The 20,652-nt window shown below is 40.7% G+C and overlaps 1 protein-coding gene across 1 annotated transcript in view; it reads right to left on the reverse strand.

The window, feature by feature from the left end:
* The window catches only part of VDR (vitamin D receptor), a 91,229-nt gene extending 81,169 nt beyond the window's left edge, over window positions 1-10,060 (reverse strand). The window contains exons 1-2 of the mRNA XM_072654502.1: window positions 9,846-10,060; window positions 8,659-8,766 (exon numbers count right to left, since the gene is read on the reverse strand). The gene's annotated coding sequence lies outside the window, so the exon portion shown is untranslated. The remainder of the gene's footprint in view (window positions 1-8,658; window positions 8,767-9,845) is intronic.
* Window positions 10,061-20,652: the final 10,592 nt, after the last annotated feature.

The following is a 20,652-nucleotide window of genomic DNA, read 5'->3' on the forward strand; positions in this document are numbered from 1 at the left end:
CTTCCCAAGATTTCCTAAGCTTGGATTTGAAGGGAAATTAACTGGACTTAATAACTAGTTTACTTTATGAGAAGATTCACAGAATTCAAATTGGAGTCTAGGGAGAGGGATCCCCTAATCAGCCTGGAAGAACAGATTGTAACTCAAGTCCAGTCATGACTAGTATATGGGGCTCACTCACAGGAGAGAGGAAAGCAGAATGGGCTATTGGAAAGAGAACTGGATTTGGAGTTGGTTGGGACCTAGTTCAAATTGTAGCTCTGCTACTTACTCCCTGTGTGATTTGGGACAGGTTTCTTCACCTAGCCATCTGTTTCTTCATTTGTAAAACAAGAGTTTTGAACTTAGATGGTCATTAAAATTTTTTTCCAGCTCTAAATCTATGACCCCATGAAATGCTCACTAGAGTCACTTGGTAATTACTGAATTGTTAATTAATGGGAAACAATTTTGAGGAGTGGAAGTTGATTGGAATGATTCATATATCTACTAACCTGGACCTAGGCCTTTGGCAAGTGGGTGGAAGAACAGGCGAGCAGTTATTAGTGTGGCCAACCAAAAGTCAGTGAGTGTCAATATACTTTTTCATACAATTTGTAGAGTACCTTCAGGGGCATGGTGCTCAACTATGAATGGCTTAGAAATGGATTAAGTTGTTCTTTGCTGGCACGTTGCCCCATTCACATCCTGCCCACCCCCCAAGCTCAGTTTTGCCCCACCCCCATTCCTTCTAAGGATAGACAGAAGTCAGAGGTCAGAGCACATGCCAACCTCTAAGTAATTGGTCACTAGATTCTATTAAACATCAACCAATCATCCAGAACTCTGATGTCGTTAGGGAGCTCAGAGGACAGTATATGGTCCTCCCCTTCCCTATTACTCACCTCTGCCCTCTATTTCCCCTCTCTATCCCTCCCCCTCCCCCACATATCATTCTCTCTGTAATATACATGCATCCTTTTAAGTCTCAGTTTGTCTCAACGGGATTTCTCAGAAAGAACCTGTTCTTGGTCCTATCAGAAAAAAATCCTACTGAATTCTCTAAGCATTAACTGAGCAAGCATTCCATGCTTAGTCAGGAAATAAGCATTTATTAAGCTCCTACTAAGGGGTAGGGGTAGATAAGAGCTGGGGATACAAAGAAAGGCCAAAGATAGTCTCTGCTCTCAAGGAGCTCATAGTCTAGTGATACATGAATACAACTATGCATAAACAAGATATACAGGATAAAGTGGAAATAATCAATAAAAGGAAGGCACTTAACATTAAAAGGGATAAGGAAAGGATCCTCAAAAAAGATAGGATTTTAACTGGGACTTAGAAGAAGCTAGGGAAGGCAGATGAAGGTGAAGAGAGAGCATTCCAGGCATGGGGACAGCGAATGAAAATGTCGATACTCAGGAGATGGAGCATCTTATGTGAGGAACAGAAAGGAGGCCAGCTTTACTAATCACCAAAAGTGGGAGTGGGGGAAGAGGTAAGGTGGAAGGACACTGGAAAGGTAGGAGAGGGCTAGGTTGGGAAGAACTTTGAATGCCAAATAAACACACTCCAGACAAATCCCAGGCACTTAACATTTGTGGAGAACTGCTGTGCACAAAGACCATGGTGGGGTTACAAAATAAATAGTCTTCAAGAAATTAGAAGATTAGAGAATGTTAGCCACTGAAAGTGAAATAAGTTTTCTAGTCCAACATTCTTTTTACAGATAAGGAAACTGAGGCCTAGAAAGGTGAAGTCGCCTAGCTCCTCTGTGGCAAATCCTAGATCATGGGATTTAGAAGTAGAAGGGCCCTTTGGGATCATCTTCGATAACAGTGTCCTTATTTTGCAGATGAGTAAACTGAAGCCCAGAGTTCCAAGTTTACACAGCTAATGTGTGGCAAAGTCCAAGTTTGAACCCAGATCCTCTGACTCTGAATCCATTGCCTTGTGTATGAGATTCGTTCTTAATTCTAGTAAATGCTTCTCTTGCCCCACCCTCATTGATGTTTTTTTTTTTTGGTGAGTCCAAAAGTCACAATGGATTCGAAGACATATTCTATGAGAGCTTTTCAGTGCTCATGATAAACATTAATAGATCCTTATTGATTAATTGATTATTAATTATTGATTAATCAAAAAGGAAAAACTTACTGCTTGCCTTAACTGATCGAAAGATCAAATTTCAGATCATTCCAATGATCATAAACTCTCTCTTTACATAATTTATTTAATTTTCATCTCAAGATTATTGCTTTCCCACCTTTATGTTTGTTGTCATCTGGAGTCAGAGACCTATCCTACCTGGGTTTTCTACCCAAAAGGGTCTAACATAACTCAAATCAAACCTAAATCAAAGAGATAAATCAAACAGTTAGTGTGAAGTCAGTCCGCTCTTTGGCCTTGACGGTAGAGCTGTTCTTACATCTCAATTGCCAGCAGGTGACACACACCAGATGGGTCGCCAGCTGGCGTGAATGAACCATAGTGACTGAGATTTTGCACCTTGTACAATACCTCAGAGTGTAAATGGCTGCATGAAATCTAAGTGTCAGCCAAGTGTCCTCAGATTCCTTGGCCTGCTCCACTCTGTCTAGGCTATATATTTTCCTGCTGGCACAATTGACGCCATCTTCCTTGAGACCAGGACATTTCCCCAAGCAGAATGAGGACTTTGTGCAGTATCTGGTTCCAGGAACACTGCTTAATTTGTTCCCTGGCAAGGATCCCAAATAGCAAATGAGAGTCTGTAACTGTGTCATGTACACATACTCCCATAGCCTCTATTTCTCCTGCCTAACTTTTTTATAACTCTTTAAAGTTTGAAGACTGCTTTAGATAGATTTTCTCACATGACCGTTACTATCATCATGATTTACAGATAAAGAAACTAAGGTTGAGAAAGGTTAAATGATGCTCAAGGTCGTAATATGAGCCCTTAATCCAAGTCTGGCTAACTTTAAGGTTGGCCCTTTAGTCACAATGCCTTTTGTGATATAAAGTGAGGATTCCTATTCTCATTTTATGGGGAAGAAAGGGAAACTGACTCTCAGAAAAGTAAAATATCTTACCCATCCTTGAAATCACATCTCCTGACCCTCAAGCCCCACATACCCCTATGCCTCATTCCTCCCAATTCTCCTTCATCCTTACTGTGATCTGAAATGTCTCTACCCCTAAGCATTTTGCCAGGCCTCTATTCTGGTTACATTCTCTTCCCTTGCCAGTTTTGAACCCCTGATGAACCTGTTCGACTCTACACTCTCCTTTTGAATCCCATGTTCGTTTGTCCATTGACTCTCATACTTTGCTGAACCCAACCCTGAATTATTCCTACTTATTTGCCTCCATTCCTTCTCAAGTGCTGCTGAACAGAGATGGAGGAAGTCATACAAGCATACTGACTAGATCTAATACAAATTTATGTTATCTAATTTCAACTGGGCCCTCGGGGCAAGCAGCAAGGCAATCTTTTTTGTTATTCGGTGGGATTCAACTCTTCATGACCCCATCTGGCCTTTCCTGGACAAAGATACGGAACTGGTTTGCCATTTCCTTCTCTAGCTGATTTTACAAATAAGGAAACTGAGGCAAATTTTTACTCTTCTGTAATTGATTTTCTAGCCCACTCCGGAGATAGTTAAATGTGCTAATGGGTAGCGCACTGGGCTTAGAGTCAGAATGGCTTGAGAAAAATCCTACTTTAGGTACCTATTGGCTGTGTGACCTTGGACAAGTCACTTAACCTACTCCAGCCTTAGTTTCTTCATTGTAAAATAGAAGCAATAAAAGTATCTACCTGACAAGTTGTTGAAAAAAAATAAAAGACATAATGAGATAACATGTGCAAATCTTACAGTGCTATATAAAAGTGAGCTTGTCAAGTCTTATGAATTCTGCCTCTATATCCCCTTCTCTCTGCTGACAGTCACCACCCTAGTTCAAGCTTTTATCATCTCTCATCTGGACTATTGTAATAGACTCTTATTGGTTTCTCATTCTCATGCCTCTCCCCATTCCAATCCATCCTCCACATAACTGACAAAGTGATTTTCCTAAGATACAAGTCTGATCATGTCACTCTGTTGCTCATTAAACTCAAGGGGCTCCCTAGTGCCCTGAGGCTCCATTACAAATTCTTGTGTTTAACATTTAAATCCCTTCACAATCCTGACCCTTTCTACCTGTTTAGCCTTCTTATCCATTACTCCCCTCTTTGAACTCTGTGGTCCAGGCATACTGACCTGCTTCCTGTTCCTCCCACTCTATACTTTATATCCCATCTCCACGATTTGGCACTAGCTGCCTCACAGGTATGGAAGGTACTAACTCCTTACCTTCATTTCTTGGAATCCTTGGTTTGCTTCAAGGCTCAGCTCAAGCATCACCTTTACATAAAGCCTTTCTGATCCCTCCAGCTGCTGGTATACTCTCTCCCTAAACTATCTTATATTCACTTTGTATATATTATGCACACTTATCTATATGAGTATTGGTAGGGACTGTTTTATTTTTCTCTTTGTATTAGAAGGGTCTGTCTGATCATGAGTCCTATAGCCTTAGAACAGAACGATTGTATTTTTTTCCTCATACGTAGCAACAGTAGCATGCAACAACTGAAATCAAACCTTTGTGTCCAAGGAAACCTGCTCTATCTTTAGCTACTTAGTCCCTCTCTCTATCTCTGATCACCAGGGAGTTGTTTTTTTACCTTGCCTATCATTTCCCCTGGTACTTAGTACATTTGACCTGTGGTCTTTTGACCTTTATCCTTATGTGGTCAGGATCTGCCTTCCTTCATCTTTCCTCATTAACTTGCTAATTTAGATCAAGGCTGTTCTGCTGATTGGTAATTAGAACCATAAAAGCCTGTTAGGAGAGAAAAACAGAGTTCTAGCATGCCCTTCAATTGCAATATCCCTTCATATTGGGTTAAGGGAAGGTGAAAGACCTTTCTATATTAGTTGGAAGAAGAAAATAACCTGAAAGTGAAAACCCATTAGTCATATATCAAGGATTCAAGGTGAACCCAAATAAATGGTTATGTATTGGGTAAGAGTGACTTGAGGCAGCAATGTTTCCCAAGGGGTGTGAAACTTGGATAATCTGATGGAGAGAAAAAAAGACTGGAGGGGATGGTTATTTGCCCTCGGAACCACGTTTTAGAACTCAATCATAGTTGCCCTCACCATAGACGAGGGAAAAAGAAGTCTCTAAAATGACTCTAGTGTATATAGCCATGGCTCTGATGAAGGGCAGTACAAGAAGAATGCTGAAGTTAAGAAAGGTAGTATTACCACAACTAAATAAAATACCAGAAAGCAATTGCCATGTTGCTTGCCTTTAGGGCCCAGCTGAAATTAGGTAACATAAGTTTGTATTAGTTCTAGACAGTATCCTTGTATGACTTCCTCCAGTTCTATTCAGCAGCACATGAGAAAGAATAGGAGCAAAAAATGGGTTGGGGTTTGGCAAAGTATGAGTGGCAATGGACAAATGAATGCGGGAATCAATACGACCACGTTGGATTCAAAAATATAAGGGATGGTTCACCACTAACTACAAACAGAATAGACTACATTAGTAACAGAACAATAAAATATCATGAAATTATTATCAACAAATACAGAAAAAGCCTTTGACAAAATACATCAGTTATAGTATCTATCTAAAACCAAATGCTAGCATTATTTATAAGGGACAAACACTGGAAGCCTTTCCAGTAAGATCAGGCTAAAGCAAGGATGTCCTCTGTCACTGCTAGTATTTAATGTACTTCTAGAAATGCTAGCTATAGAGATATGAAAAGAAAGATAAATAAAAGGAACTGACAGAATTTTATCTAATTGCAAATTACATGATAATTTATTTTGAGAACTTTACAGAGTCAATGAAAAAATTAAGTGAAATAATGAGTAACTTCAGTAAAGTAATAGGATATAAAAGAGACTTCCTATAGAAAGAGACAGAAAAATAAATTCCTTTCGGAATGCAACTTATCCTTAGCACTGACTGCTCCTTCCACAGAGCCATTACCATGGAGATTGGGGGGGAGGGGGAGCAGCCTTGTCTAGCCCACATGTTACCCAAAATTCCATATCTTTCCATGGCTTTTGACCTTGCAAAAGTGGGGAGGCAGAGAATCCAGGCAACGAAATGATACAGAGAGATGGAGATAAGGACAATGGCTACATCTGGTTCTATGTTTCTCCTGACAACCCTGGTGAAAAGCTTGGGGTAAGAGAATCTCCCCCCTGTTCATAAAGGCAGGGAGTAGCAGAAAAGAGGAGATTAGGAATAGAAAGGAGGTAATGATCAGCCCACTGTTATAGAGCCAGGAGCAAATGCATAAGCAGAGGACAAAGCATCAAATGCATATGGTTGGTGACAGAAATTTAAGTCCAGTGGACATTCTGTTTGCTTTCCCTCTTGTGAGGAAACCCTGATCCTTTAATCTGCCTGAATATATTTCTTCCTGTTTACCCCTCTAATCTGGGGGGAGGGAGAGGAAGAAGATAGTTCTATCCTCCAGCTACAAGTCATATTATAGCCTGCTATACCTTGTTACATCTGCATTTGTATGCTGTTTGATACTTCTATTAAAGTATATGAGTATTAACAATGATTTAATTTATGCCTATAAGTGCACAGTTTGAAATTTAGAGAAGGGAAGCTAACCCATAGGGAAAAGAGATTTTCTCCAGGTAGGAGCTATATGATTACAACCCTAAAACAGACTCCATAATAAGGAAGACAAATAATTAGAGAGAAATCTATTATTCAAGGTTGGGCCACCCTAACAGAATAGAAATGGTGACATTATCTAAATTAATTTATATATTTAATTTAATACCATACCAAACTACAAGTAGTTACTTTATAGAACTAAACACAATATGAGATTTATCTGCATGAAGAAAATGTCAAGAGCCACTAGGGAAGTAATAAAAAAAAAAAGAAGGAAAGGGAGAGGATAGCATTTTGTTACAAGGGATGATTCTATTGGGAGGAGTCATTGGGGAGTGAATGTGATAAAGAAAAGAAAAAGCATGAACATTTAAAAAGAAAAAATGTATACTATGCAAAGGGAGGGAAAGAGAGTGGGCCAGTGAAGCAAGTGGGAAAACTACCTAGAAAAGTAATCTTTATTGCTCGAGGAAGAAACAACAATTCATATTTAGAAATTGCTTTAAGGTTTACAAAGCCTTTTCTTTCCAGGGTAGTTAGTATAACTTAAACCTACTTTATAGATAAGGAAACTGAGGTTTAGAGAGATAAAGTGACTTGTCTGAGGTCCCATGGTAACTGTCCAAAATTTGACCTCAGGTTTCTCAGGACATGTCCTCTACTCTCTACTGCCTTTAGAAACCAGTTCAGTTCTGGCCCAAGTATAAAGCCTCATAATTCTTCCATACTGTGGCTGTCAGGAGAACAAAAATATGCTTGATATAATAGAAAAAGTACCGAACTTGGAACAAATCACTAAAGAGCCTTTTTCTTTATCTGCAGAACAGGGCAACAATACCTGTCCTATCTACTTCATAGGAACACAAGAGATAACATGTAGAATACTACATACTACATAAATATGGAGTGTTATTATTAGCTAGACTGTTGTCCCAGCTCAGACTTCTAGGTCCCCCTAACTCTTTGACTCTGTGCTCAGAGGGACCCAAGTTAATAGCCTGCTCAAACTAGGAGGTTGTTGGAATTGGTTCTAGAAGAACTCTCCTGGGCCAGTATCTAGGTCTAAGGGTTAATATGGGACAGAACATAGTAAGCTAATGAACTGCGTACTACTCCATTCTACCTTGGGGGGATGGAACTATCTTGTTCTGGCCCAGTATCATTCTCCAAATTTTACACGTCTAGCCCTGGAGAAGCATTGGGTTTGTGCTTTGGGAGAGTTCAAGAGTTTCACTTTATTTTTATAAAGGATTTGATATCAAGGAAAGAGCAATCCTAAGGCAAAGTGAGAATATTCCAAGAAATAAATTATCTTAATCCTGCACATTACTTACACAAATAAAGAACAACCTAAATCCAGTCCCAATGAAGTAAACCCACTGGACTTTCTCCCTTCTCCCCTTTAATCTCTTCCCAGACTAGAGGCTTGGAAGGGCTCAAAGTTTTGTCTCCTCCAGAAGTTCACACCACTAGTGACCCAAAGACTCACCAAACCCATAAGCCTGAGATCTGGTTGAAACATGGATTGTAAATTTCCTAACTTTCTACAGTCTGAGTCATCCGCATAGCCCAATGAGGCATTAAGGCCTCTCCTCAAATGAATTGAAAAAGGGAAGCAGCAGGGTCTGGGGCCAAAGAAGAAACTCTGATGCCCCTATTATCCCCTTAGGGGGATCTCTATCCCCTTCTACCAAAGAAGACCAAAAACATATTTAAGGACTACTCTCTCTAGGGTAATCTGACTATATCACAATCTTGTCATTTTTCCTCCAGAAGAAATAAGTCATTTCTTACACTTGCGCAGCGAGAACAACAACAAAGAGGGTAAAGGGTTCCAGTTCCACCCCTCTCATGGATAGCCCTGAGTAAAGGTGAAGAAGCCTGGCTGTCCAGATCTCTTCTTCCAGCTCAAGGCATGACCCCTCTTTTGTCCTTCTCCAAACTCATTTGGTGAAAGGCACAGCCCTTGTCTCTGCACTTTGAACTTACCGGCTGAGGTCATCGGCTGAAGCGATCACTCAGGGGTGAGGTGGTAGGCAGGAAAAAGCTGGACCATTTCAATGACAGCTCTGGAGTACTAGGACCCACCACCAAATCCTGAGAAAAAAATGGGAAAAACATGTAGTCACACCTGGGGGTGGTCACTCCTGGCTCCTTTCAGAAACATCCCAGAAAACCTTAGGGCCATTGCTTCCTTAGAAATGCCTGTTTCTTTGCCCTAACTAGCCCATACTCACCTCCTCATGGAAGACAGCCACCTAACAATGATTTGGGGGCAGAACTGAACTCTGCCCAAGAGTGTTTCCGCAAAGCTCAAAGAAGATCTAACCCAGGCTCTAGCCCCCCTGGCTGTGTCTGAGCCCAGACAGGAGGCTGACTCACTCACCGCACGGAGGAGGAGAGAAAAGGAGGAGGAGGACCAGGAAGGGCTCAGACCCAGCTAGGCTGGGGGCACCCTGCCTGTTCCACCCCACTCATTCCCCAGGTATCAAGGGCCTTGTCCTTGATCTTCTATTAGCCAGAGGGCTAGACCCTCTCCCCTGGGCAGACCCCGCTCTTCACAACTCCCTCAAGCCCCACACGCAGTTCCTTCACAGAAACTTTCCCAAATGGCTTTCACTCATTCGCCCACGGAAATTTCTCACTTCAACTCATTTCCCTCTCTCAGAAGCAGCTCCCGAGTCCCCTCCGCACTCTGACACTGTCCCAGAGGTACTGAAAGGAGCCGTTCTACAGCCCCCCCAAGCTCCCCATCCCCTCGACCACACGCGCACTCTGGAGGCACGTCCTTCGTTAAATGGCACCGTACAATAATGATAGTTGTAGAACCTTCTACTTTAAGAAACTCTACAGGATAGGAGCCTTAGAGACCCTTCTTGCGCGTCTTAAGATTCCCCGGGGGAATGGACAAAGATCAAAAGCGCCCAGATGGACTCTAGGACTCCCTATAGTCATCAGTTTCCTTCAGACCCTCTCCCAAAAAGCACCCCACGCTGCCTCCCCAATTCCAACTCGAACGCTTTTTCGCTTGTTGACTTGGGAGCCCAGTCAGTTCAAGCCTACAGTCCACTTCCTCGCTGGGCAAAGGCTCCCAGGACTCCGTTCTTTCTCCCAGCTAGCCCGCTGTCCAGCCTGACTCGTGGCACCACAGCCTGGCGCTCAGACGGTGCCCTCACCTCCCAGCCTCGCTCAGTGGCCCAGGGGCGCACACACTGGCAGGCGTACACCCCCTCCTCCTCGGTCCCCGAGATCTCGAGATCTCCACCGCGAACCCGCTCCCAGTCTCGGTCCCGGTCCCGGCTCGGAGCCCAGTCCCGGTCCTTGCTCCGCACCTGGCCCCGGCACACGCCCGCTGGGAGATCGGAACCGCTCAAGCTGGGAGGCTGCCTTTTGACAAGAAGAGACAGCCCCGCACCTGGCCCCGCCCCCTGGCTCTGACCCTGCCTCCGGACCCGCCCCATCACTTTGGCCCGGCTCCTGGGTCCCAGTCCTCCCCAGCCAGTGGCTGGGGCAGGCTGAGCTCAATCTGCTCCGACACCATCTTGAGTTTCGAATCAGTCACTCTCCCGTGGAGGGTGCGGGGGAACCTATTCCGTGCATCCCCGAAGCTTTGGGAGCAAGACGGAGTCCCCCCCTCTGTATTATGTCGTCTCAGTCACCGTGACTCTGAAGATGCCCGTTCTGGCCTTTTTGTGTTACTTTGTGGACAGCTCCCCCCCCTGCACCTCACAGTGGTACAGTCCGCAGCACTCTCCAGGTGCGTCGCCACACCTGGATGGGTCTGCGCCTTGGGAAGGTTGTCAGCGCGCGTCGTGCAGAAGATGGGGGTTAGATCTGTTCTTTCCACCGGCTGTGGAGAGGAAAACAAAGGACAGTGTAAACCGTCCTCTGGAGGCTGGCCCAAGTGCCAGCGCAAGCATGCTGCTCCTTAACTTCAGGATTTTAATTGAGTGTTTTTGTTACTCTGAACTTGTTAGTCTAAAACTTAACTTTGTTATCCTAACACCATCGAATACTAACAATTCCACATATTACAAGGGGGGAAGATGTGTTATATATGAAGTATATATATATAGCTTTGTAGAGTATGTATGTATATAGCTTTTTAAAAGTACGCAACAAATTTCATCGATAGTTCCAAAGCTGTCCTATTTATCTACGTCTCCTCCAGAACCTCCTTCGGTTCTCTTCTGTGCTTTTAAAAATATGTTATTCATACTTTCTTCACCTTTTTTTTGCCATCGCTATCACTAACCTCCTTCTTACTCTCCCTCTTTCCCAAAGCCTTCCCTTATAACAAATAAACATGGTCCAGTGAAAAACAAATCCATTGGCCTTGCCTGAACGTGTGTGTTCCGTTGGGCACCTCTAATCCATCACCGTGGGAGTTCTAGAGCTCTGGAGGACTTGGGTCCCCCGGGGTTAGAGCTGATGGGCAGCTGCAGGAGCTGCTGCGTCAGAGAAGACCTTCACTGGACTGGGCTGAGCCTGGAAGACTTATCCTGGGGGGGTATTTGGACAATGTCAAGAGGAAGTGAAATGTAAAATACCTAATTAGCAGTCTCTGATTTTTCAGTCTTCTCCCAATGTTATCACTGGATCAGAGGGGATGGATAGTGTTTTTTTGTTGTTATGATTCCATATTTCTTTCCAGAATGGTTGGATCAATTCACATTGCATTAATGAGTCTAATCGCCTCCAAAAATGCTCAATTTCATTTTTTAGTCATCTTTGTGAATCTGTTGAGTATGGGGTATTTTAATTTGATTTAATGAGAATTATTTTAATTTTCACTTCTCATATTAGTGATATCAAATGTTTTTTCATATCATTATTGGTTGCTGCTTTTGGAAATTGCCTGTTTATAACCTTATCTCTTGGGGAATGGCTCTTTTTCTTCCATATTTGAATCAATTTATTATATATCTGAGACATTAGAACTTTATGAGGGAAATTTTCTGCAAATTTTTTTTTTACTAGTTAACTGTTTCATTTCTCATTTAAATTGCACTGATTTTGCTTGTGCAGAAGCTTTTCAAAGTTCATATGATAAAAAATATTCATTTTATTTCTTGTGATTTTCTCCATTCATTATTTACTCAAGAAATCTTCTTCCATCCATAACAGTGAATACTATCTCCTTTCTTGCTCCTTATGATGTGACCTTTTATGTCTAGGTTATGTGTCCATTTGCAATTTATACTGGTATATGATTTCAGATGTTGGCCTAAATCTAATTTCTGCTGGGCAGTTTTTAGTTTTCAGAGCAGTTTTTGCCAACTAGCAAGTCCTGAACTTGGAGTCCAGGGGTTTATCAAACACAGTGTTATTATGCTTGTTTGCTTCTAGATTTGGTGTATCATGTTTGACCAATCAGTCTTCCTGTTTTTTTAAACTAATACCAAATAATTTTCATAATTATTGTTTTCTAGTATGGCTTAAGATCTGGTGCTGCTAGGCTCCCTTCCTTTTGACTTTTTTATTTCCCTTGAAGTTCTTGATCTTTCCTTCTAATGAATTTTGTTAGTGATTTTTCTAGTTCTATGAAGTAACCCTTTAGTATTTTGATACTGAAGACAGATACATAATGCAGTGGATAGAGGACAGGGCCTGGAGTCGGGAAGACTCATCTAACTGGGTTCAAATCTGGTCTCAGACACTTACTAGACAGTTTCCTTATTGATAAATGGAGATGGAGAAGGAAATATTAAATCACTCTAGTATCTTTGACAAGAAAACCCCGCAAAGGCCACAAAGAGTCAACAACAATAAAAAATTTGATTAGCATGGCACTGAATAAGTAAATTAATTTAGATAATGTAATTTTTATTACATTGACGCTATCCAACTATGAGCTTCAGTTTTTAGGTTTGTCTTTAAATCTTCATAGAATTCTCTATAGAGAATTTTGGAGTCACATAATCCCTGTGTGTTTCTTGATAATGTGGACTCCCAGATATCTTATGCATAGATATTAGGAATGGAATTTTCATTTCCTTCTCTTTTTCTTTTGGGTTTTGTTGCTCATATACACAAATTCCAGTGATATATGTGAGTTTATTGTATATCCCACTTGGCTGAAATTATTGTTTCAGTTAATTATTAGTTGAATTTTTAAGGTTCTCTAGTAAACTATCATTTCATAGGCAGTCAGTCACTCATCGGTCAATAAGCATTTATTAAGGACTTACCCTGGGCCAGGCACTGTGCTAAGTACAGGAAATGCAGATAGAAAGAAGAAAGAAAACAGTCTCCACTCGTAAGGAACTTACATTCTAATGGTGGAAGGCAACAGGTAAAAGGAATCTGAAAAATGGGTTTGAGGGAGGAGAAGGTAACTGGTAAGGTAGAATGCTAGAGAAGTCTGGCGTGCAGCCTTGCGAAAAATTAAGGGAAAAAAAGGTGATTATTGTGCTTTTTTTGCCTATGTTCATTGCCTAAATTTTCTTTTCTTGTTTTGTTAATATACCTAAAATGACTAGTACTGGGTCAAATACCAGAGGTGATAATGAACATTTTTGCCTCAAGCATGATCTTATTGGAAAGGCCCCTACAGCATTTCCCCATCACAGATAATACTGACTCAATTTGTTGTTCAGTCATTTCCTGTCCAACTCTTTGTGACTCCATTTAGGGTTTTTTTGGCAAAGGTGTTGGAGTGGTTTGCCATTCTTTTCTCCAGCTTATTTTACAGATGAAGAAATGGAGGCAAACAGGGTTAAGTGACTTGGCCAGGGTCACATAGCTAGTAAGTGCCTGAGGCCAGATTTGAACTCAGTCTTCCTGACTTCTGGCCCAGCCCTCAATCCACATGGACTCCTAGCTGCCCATTCACTCCATTACTATTAGGCAAAATAATTTCTAATAATTTCCGTTATTCATTTGTTGTGATTTCTTCTTACTGATATTTTTCATTTGGTCCACTTTTCTTAAAAATCAGATCAGCCAACAGTTTATCTATTTTATCATTCTTTTAAAGCTCATTTTCTAGTTTATTATCAATTCAGTGGAGTTTTTGTTTTCAATTTTATATCTTTGACTTTCAGAATTTTTATCTTTGTGTATAGTTGCAAGGCTTTTTTGGTTACTTTTCTAAATGTTTTTTGGTTGGCTGCTCAAGTCGACGATCTATTCTTTCTCTCTTTTGTTTTTAATTAATTAATTAATTAATTTTTTGTTTTCAACATTCATTTCCACAAGATTTTGAGGTCCAAATTTTCTCCCCATCTCTCTCCTCCCCCCACCCCAAGATAACGTGCATTCTGATTACCCCTTCCCCCAATCTGCCCTCCCTTCTATCACATACCTCCCTTCCCTTATCCCCATCTTCTGTCTTTTTTTGTAAGCCAAGATAGATACCCCATTACCTGTATTTATTTCCCAGTTACATGCAAAAACAATTCTCAGCATTCATTTCTAAAATTTTGAATTCCAGCTTCTCTCCCTTCCTCCCTCTCCACCCATCCCCACTAAGAAGGCAAGCAATTCAATATAGGCTATACATGTGTATATATACATACAAAAGTTTTCCATAATAGTCATGCTGTGAAAGACTAAATATATTTCCCTCCATCCTGTCCTGCCCCCCATTTATTCTATTCTCTCTTTTGACCTTGTTCCTCCCCAAAAGTATTTACTTCTAATTACTCCCTCCTCCCATTTGCCCTCCCTTCTATCATTCCCCCACACTCCACTTATCCCCTTCTCCCCTACTTTCTTGTAGTGTAAGATAGATTTTCATATCAAATTGAGTGTGCATTTTATTCCCTCCTTAAGCCAAATGTGATGAGAGTAAGCTTCACTTTTTCCCTCTCACCTCTCCCCTTTTACCCTCCATTGAAAAAGCTTTTTCTTGACTCATTTATGAGAGATAATTGGCCCCATTCCATTTCTCCCTTTCTCCTCCCAATATATTCCTCTCTCACCTGTTCTTTTTATTTTTTTAGATATCATCTCTTCCTATTCAACTCACACTTTGCCCTCTGTCTATATATATATATATATATATATATATATATATATATATATATATATATATATATATATATATATATATGTATATAATCCCTTCAACTACCCAAATACTAAGAAAAGTTTCAAGAGTTACAAATATTATCTTTCCATGTAGAAATGTAAACAGTTCAACTTTAGTAAGTCCCTTATGATTTCTCTTTCCTGTTTACCTTTCTATGTTTCTCTTGATTCTTGTGTTTGAAAGTCAAATTTTCTATTTGAAAATTCTGATCTTTTCATCAGGAATGCTTGAAAGTCCTCTATTTCACTGAATGATCATTTTTTCCCCTGAAGTATTATACTCAGTTTTGCTGGGTAGGTGATTCTTGGTTTTAGTCCTAGTTCCTTTGACTTTTGGAGCATCATATTCCAAGTCCTTCAATCATTTAATGTAGCAGCTGCTAGATCTTGTATTATCCTGATTGTATTTCCGCAATACTCAAATTGTTTCTTTCTGGTTTCTTGCAATATTTTCTCCTTGACCTGGGAACTCAGGAATTTGGCTACAGTATTTCTAGAAGTTTTTTCTTTTCAGATTTCTTTCAGGAGGTGATTAGTGAATTCTTTCAATATCTAGTTTATCCTCCAGTTCTAGAACATCAGGGCAGTTTTTCTTGATAATTTCATGACAGATGATGTCTAGGCTCTTTTTTTGATCATGGCTTTCAGGTAGTCCCATAATTTTTAAATTGTCTCTCCTGGATCTATTTTCTAGGTCAGTTGTTTTTGCAATGAGACATTTCACATTTTCTGCCATTTTTCATTCCTCTAGTTTTGTTTTATAATTTCCTGATTTTTCATATAGTCATTAGCTTCCATCTGCTCCATTCTAATCTTTAGGGAATTATTTTCTTTAGTGAGCTTTTGGATCTCCTCTTCCATCTGGTCAATTCTGCTTTTTAGGGCATTCTTCTCCTCATTGGCTTTTTGGCTCTCTTTTGCCATTTGGGTTAGTCTATTTTTTAAGGTGTTGTTTTCTTCAGCATTTTTGCGGTCTCCTTTAGCAAGCAGTTGACTTGTTTTTCATTATTTTCTTGCATCACTCTCATTTCTCTTCTCAATTTTTGCTCTACTTCTCTTACTTGATTTTCAAAATCCTTTTTGAGCTCTTCCATAGCCTGAGACCAATTTAAATTTTTCTTGGAGGCTTTGGATAAAAGAGCTTTAACTTTGTTTTCTTCTGTTTGCATACTTTGGTCTTCCTTGTCACCAAAGTAAGATTCTATAGTCTGATTCTTTTTCCAGTTTTTCTCATTTCTCCAGCCATTTACTTGACTTTTGAGCTCTTTGTCAAGGCAGTTCTCTGCTTCCAGTGGGTGTGGGGAGTATACTGTCACCTGCTTGAACCCCCCACAATCTGTGGGCCTAGAGCTCCAGAAACAGTGGCTCCAGCTGCCTCTGCTGCTGCAGTGGCTGCTACAAGTTTCTTCATCCCCTCCCCACTCTGCTTTCATGGGCCTGGGGCCTGACCACTCCACTTTCTGGTCCCACAGCCTTTTTCCGCTGACCTTCCAATTTATCCTCCATGTTTTGGGGTCATGAAATCTGGAAACCACCACAGGTGTGAGAGATTCAGTCTCCCCAAGGCCTGCTTGGGTCCCCCTCTGTGCACTTGAGGGCCACACTGGACTGCGCTCTGCTCCCAGTGAGGTACAATAGACACTTTCCAGCGACCTTCCAGGCTGTCTTGGACTGGAGATTTGCTTCACTCCATCATTCTGTGGGTTCTGCAGCTCCAGAATTTGTTTAGAGCCATTTTTTGCAGGTATTTGACTGGGCTTGGTGGGAACCCTCTAGAAAGTCTGTGCTGTTCTTCTGCCATCTTGGCTCTGCCTCCTTAATAAATATTGATTGACAAATCAAATTGTAAGTCTGGCAGAATAGCTTAAAAAAACATGGAAACTAAATAATTTCAAATTAAAGCACATATTTCTATGTCTTGACTCTTTCTCAGTAGGCTTACTATGAGGGTTGGGGGAGTGGTTAGCAACTATGCTATTAGAGTGGGCAATTATACAGAAGGTGGGGTAGCTCTTCTCTCCATCAAGCTCTGCTCCAACTCCTTTGAGGTGGGAACAAGAATGGAGCAAAACTTCAGCAACAGGGAGCAAGCCTAAATATAAGGCAGGGCTTTTGGTGAAGTTTATGAAGATACTGGGATGATTTTTTATGGAAGCTATATGGAATCTTCCTCCCTGGAAGATTTTAAAAATAGGAGAGACTTTCATTCCATGGAAATCATAAAATCTTAGCATTAGAATCAATCTCATATAGCTTAATCTGAAGCATGAATCACCCATTTTTCTGAATTAGGGGATATGTCACTCAGACTAGGAAAGGGAAGAAAGTAGATGACCTTATAAGGTGTTTTGATTTTCTTAAGATTCAAATATAGCTGATATGATCAAAAGAATTCCTCAGTTTTATGAATCTTTTCCCCTCCATCTTGAAGAGTATTTGAAGAGATTACCATTTGGTAAATCTTCGTTAGGAAGGGGAATCTCCCAAAGAGCTAGAGCTGCCTTAGGACCTTGGTCCTCAGTGATTCTAGACAAAGATTGGTGAATTAGGGGGTGGGGAGTGAGAGACTCCAATGAAAGAAAACTCCCCTTTCTGTGTCTATGGAAATAACCCGACCTTCTTTTGAGGTCTTTCTTCCTTTCCATTAAATAGCTCCATCCCTACCCCCAACCCCCAACTCCCCAAGGCAGACAATTTATGTAAGCAGGTGGCAGTAAAAGATACTTGCTCATCCAGGCAAGCCTGATATAAGAATGGGATTGAGATAGCCTTGTTTGCTTCTGGTACCTTGATTAGAAAACTCTTTGATTGAATCAATCAGAACCGAATATGAATTGGACCAGCACATCTCTCTGAATCAGTCAAAACCAATGTATTAGCAATGCAATCATATCCTAAGCAATTTGTATAAGGGAGAAGCTATCTCAAAACTGGGAAGAAATTATTTTGAGCATCTGAGTATCTGGATTCATCTGGATTTGAGACATTGGGACAAGCATGAAGCAAAGGAAAAACTGCACTGTGACAGAGAAAGTCACTGCCTCAAATAGTATCTTAGAGAGGAGGACCCACGTTGAGGGAAATTCCAAGAAAAGATTGGCTCTTTCCCTAACTTCCTCTCCTGATGCCTCTCTATAGCCACAGACATCATAATAGTAATCTGCTGTTTCATTACCCAAATGTTTCCAGTAAACTGAATTTTGCCTCAACCACAAAGACCCATGGGTATAACTAGAGATAGATATGAATATAAGGTTAATCAGGGACCCTTAATGCTAGTGCCCTTGTTCTGAAATTATCTCCAGTTTATCTTGCATATGTCTTTTTTGTACATAGCTGTACATGTTGTCTTCCCTATTTGACTGTAAACTCCCTGAGAACAGGAATTGTTTTTGCCTTTCTTTGTAACCCTAGCACTTAGCCCAATGCCTGGTACACACTAGGTGATCAATAAAAGCTTGTTGTTGCCTAGTTGTTAAGAATTTTTCCTAAGTAGGAGCTCTAGTGGGTTGTGACTAACCTCAGACTTGTTGTTCAGTCATTTCAATTGAGTTCTACTCTTTGTGACCACATTTAGGCTTTTCTTGGCAAAGATAGTAGTTTGCCATTTCCTTTTCTAGATCATTTTATGGATGAGGAAACTGAGGCAAGCAGGGTTAAGTGACTTTCCTAGGATTACATGGCTAGTAATATCTGAGCCTGGATTTGAACCTGGGTCTTCCTGACTCCAAGCCCAGTGCTCAACAACAACAAAGCTGAAAGAAGGAAGTCAAGTGGGCCTTAGGCAAGATTGTATTTCCCCTTAAGTTTAAATTAGCTAGTTGTTATAATATGGTATTACGCTGAGAAACCTCCAGTTTCTTCCTGCTTTCTACCTTTCTGTTTCTTTTTATAAGCATAGGTTGGTGACTATCAATCCTGAGAAATGGAGAGAGTTCAGGATTCTGGCATCAGACAAACAAAGATAGATGACTCCTTTAATGTGGTTCTTGAATGAGAAGGGGACCACCAATAGGAGGAGTATCCTGTAGCTGAAAACCAAAAGCCATATGAAGGCTGACCTAGAGATCTGGACCTTGCCAACCCTCCATGATAATGATGATTAATTACTTAGTACAGGTCCAAGGTGAATATGAAATATCTGTTCAAGAGTCTCACATTTAAAAAAAAAAAACCTTCCAGGGAAGACGTAATGAATGGAATGATCTTTTTAAGTCTCTGAGTTGCATGTATTTGTTCTTGCATACCTGTGAGTCCTTTGTACCTTATTAAGTTTCTGTGGTGGAGGAAATAGTAGCTGTCCATAGCCAGTAACAACACGGGGCTTTGAGTAGCTTTGTAGGGTGAAACACTGTTATTCACTTTTAAAAGACACTACCACAAATCATAGCTAAGCTTTGCTTTATAGATTTCTCTGGAATCTTACTCTGCCATGGCAGCAGAACCAGTCAGTCAGTTAGTTAATAAACAATTATTAAGTGTTTATTATGTGCTGGTCTAAACACGAGGGAAACAAAAGAAGGGCAAAAGATAGTCCTTATTCTCAAGGAGCTCACAGGTCTGAGAGACAAAATGAAAATAAACATATACAAATAAGTCACGTACAAGATAAATTAAAAATAACCAACAGAGGGAAGGCACTAGTATTAAGGCGGATGGGGAAAGGCTGCCTACAAGGTTGGATTTTAGCTAGGACCTGAAGGAAACCAGGAAAACCAGGAGGTGGAGATAAGGATGGAGAGCATCCCATGCATGGGGGATAGCTAGAGATATAACCTAAGCCTTTTGGGAGGTAAGGTCCCCTGAGGATGAACCTGAGGTCATGTGAGCTCAGTTGAATCTACGTTCTATGAGAATCATTCAGTCTGGGAAGCAATGTAAACAATGCTAGATTTTGAATCAGAGTACCAGGGCTTGAATTCTAGCTCTGCTGCTTACTTCCCTTGAGTACATCACTTGATTTCTCTGGGCCTCAGTTTCCTTTCCTATAAAATGGCTACAGGGGGAATAGAAAGATTCTAAAGAGCACTTCAACTTACAAGCCTATACCTCTATACACAGATGAGTCTGTGATCTCACTGATGTGGGAACTCCCTCCATCAGGTTACAATTGTAACCCATGAGCCTATGGAACACAACACAAAAAAAATTTTAAAATCATTCAAATTCAACAAATCATGGATGAAATGACCCTTGGGGAGAAAGGTAAAAAAAAAGAACCTCTAACTTAGGATATTTTGAGGAGGTTAATGCATTAGAGGTCACCTCAATGGTATTTTTTCAATTGAAGTACCGTTTAGAGGGACTTGGAATACTGAAAATTTTGTGTTTTACATTTTTGCAAAAAGTGTTACAAAGTAAACTTGCCACTCTAATGCAATTACCTATATTTACCTATTTCTATTTGATTTTGAAGTTCCTGGTTGCATCAATAGAAAGGCAGCAAAACAACATACTGCAATCTAATGGACAGTCATTTGATTTAAATGGTTCAACCATAACCTACCATAACCAGCATCATAGATATTGTAGGTATTTTCACTGTCTCCTACACATACCATTCTCAGTCCCACTGCCCTGCCTTTGCTTATATTCCATCACCGGCCTACCCCTACCTCCTTGCTCTCCCCATTCCTTTCTGCTTGTCCAGATCCTATCAGTTTTTCAAGGCTCCTGTTCAACTAACTAAATCAGGGTTGAGGAACCCGTGGCTTCAAAGTCCTCAAGTGCAGCCTTTTGACTGAATCCAGACTTCACAGAGCAAATCTCATTAATAAAAGGATTATTTCTAATACACATTTTGACACTTGATCACATACTCACACGTAGAATACATATTATATATGCGTTAATGCACTGTCTGTATGTATATTCTCTTCAATAAAGAGCAAATGAGGAGTGAGGAGAGGTGGGGAGGAGAAAGAGACAGAAAAACACAAAGAGAGAGAC

The sequence above is a fragment of the Notamacropus eugenii genome, chromosome 3 (assembly GCF_028372415.1).
Source record: "Notamacropus eugenii isolate mMacEug1 chromosome 3, mMacEug1.pri_v2, whole genome shotgun sequence".
In the NCBI taxonomy this organism is placed as follows: domain Eukaryota; kingdom Metazoa; phylum Chordata; class Mammalia; order Diprotodontia; family Macropodidae; genus Notamacropus; species Notamacropus eugenii.